Source organism: Aquarana catesbeiana, linkage group LG05, assembly GCF_042186555.1.
Source record: "Aquarana catesbeiana isolate 2022-GZ linkage group LG05, ASM4218655v1, whole genome shotgun sequence".
In the NCBI taxonomy this organism is placed as follows: Eukaryota; Metazoa; Chordata; class Amphibia; order Anura; family Ranidae; genus Aquarana; species Aquarana catesbeiana.
The window spans coordinates 372,439,980-372,442,310 of record NC_133328.1 but is presented as its reverse complement, the minus strand read 5'-3'; positions in this window follow the sequence as shown (position 1 = coordinate 372,442,310).

Here is a 2,331-nt window from a genome sequence, read left to right as displayed (position 1 = left end):
TCAGGCCCAACTGTGCCTATATAATTTGGAGAATGCTTATTTAAAAAGTTGTGCAGAATGCAGCACGATAAAATGATAAAATTAAGTTTGTATTCCGCCAAATTAATGGCTGTTTGAAACAGGCGGAACCGGCTGGCCAGAATTCCAAACGCATTCTCAACCACTCTTCTAGCTCTGGCCAGCCGGTAATTAAAAACCCTCCTCTCCGGGGTGAGGGTTCTTTGGGGGAATGGCCTCATGAGGTGCTTGCTGAGAGCAAAGGCTTCATCGGCAATGAAGACAAAGGGGAGTCCTTCCACGTTATCCTCATCAGGTGGCAATCCCAGGCCACCACTCTGGAGACGCTGGCAGAACTCCGTCTGGGCAAATACTCCTCCATCCGACATCCGGCCATTCTTCCCCACGTCCACATATAAAAAATCATAGTGTGCCGACACCACCGCCATTAAAACAATACTGTGGAACCCCTTATAATTAAAATAATATGACCCCGAATGGGGTGGTGGCACAATGTGGACATGTTTCCCATCTATAGCCCCTCCACAATTGGGAAAGTCCCAACGGCTGGCAAAATGGGATGCCACAGTCTGCCATTCCTGTGGCGTTGAAGGAAACTGGGAAATCAAACAAGAAAACCAAAATCAATTAATTTTGAAGCTAACATTGCAAGAAAATTAGACAATTAAAAACATTATTCCCCAGCATCAGTATAACATTCAATAATTTAATTGTTCTGGAATAACTAATATGGAAAGGCACACTTATCAGATTGCTCACCCCCTCTGATGGAACATTGATTACATTTTAGGGGGTTGTGAAATCCCTAAAAAAAATTACTTTTAGGACACGCAGGAATTTAGGGACTAAAAAGGCTACAAGACTGCAGTTGTCGCACTCTGCAGGTGCAGTTGCTAACCAGCATACAGTAAATGAGGTAATGTAAAAAGGCATTCATGTTGCAAGGAGTACACAATCACATGCAAGGGCAATTAATGAAAACACTTTGAGGCTTGCATATGATTTGATGATGGAAATCAGCAGAGCTTCTGCTCATTTACTAAAGCACTGGAACAAATGCACTTGTAGAGTGCACATGCATTTTGCAAAGTGCAACATATATTTGCTTTAGACAAATCAACACCACAGAACATTCCAGCAAATTTTAACGAGGGTGGGGGTGGGGGGGTTGTGAAATCTAGATAATTGCTCATTAGCAGCACACTATTTGGAGTGAGTTTAGGTGGGGGGGGGGGGTGGGGGGGTTGTGAAATCTAGATAATTGCTCATTAGCAGCACACTAAATACACTCAAACAAAATACATTCCAAATGAGTAGACTAGGTGGATATGTTCCCATCACTTCATGCTGGGAAGGTAGGTTATTGAAGGAAAATATACATGCATGACAAAAAATAACAGGAAAAAATTCCAGCATGTGTGAGGATAAAAAGGGGACATTCACACTATATTGCAATGATGGTAAGTAGTGTTTGAAGCAAGAAATACATCACATTATCAAAGATTACATAAAAGAACATGTGATGCTAATAAAAGAAAAATATCTTACCTTAATATAGTCCTTCTGCAGGACCTGTATGATGGCAGAACAGGTCTCTGGGATAATGATCCCCAGAGCCTGGGGGGAGATGCCTGTCGAGAACTTAAGGTCCTGCAGGCTTCTCCCTGTGGCCAAATACCGCAAGGTAGCGACCAGCCTCTGCTCCGGAGTGATGGCTTGCCTCATGCAGGTATCCTGCCTGCTGATATAGGGGGTCAGCAAAGCCAACAAACGGTCAAAAACGGGGTCCGTCATCCGGAGAAAGTTCCTGAAATCCTCAGGATTATTCTCACGGATCTCACGGAGCAAAGGCATGTGACAGAACTGGTCACGCTGAAGCAACCAATTCTTGGTCCATGAACTCCTCCTCGCCCTGTTCATGGACTGGTCTTGGGCTGAAGAATAAACTACAGCACCAAGCACATACAATGCACGAGCTCTACGACGAGTACGTACAGGTAACATGGCTTCAAAACGGTCGGCTGGTCAGAACGCACTAAACAGAACGCACTGAAGAACAGCAAGGCCTGTGAAGAACGACCTGAAAATCAGGAACGAGCGGCCAATAAAACAAAGATTTCTCAATGCCAACTGACCAAACGCACTGAAAAGCAGATACAAACCTCACAAGCACAGACTGAACAACAGTTAAAACGAACTGAAAAATACGAGTCTCACAAGCGCGAATCGTCTCTCACCAAACTTCTACTAACACGAGATAAACACGAGATTAGCAGAAGGAGCCCAAAGGGTGTCGTACGGGCTATTGAACTT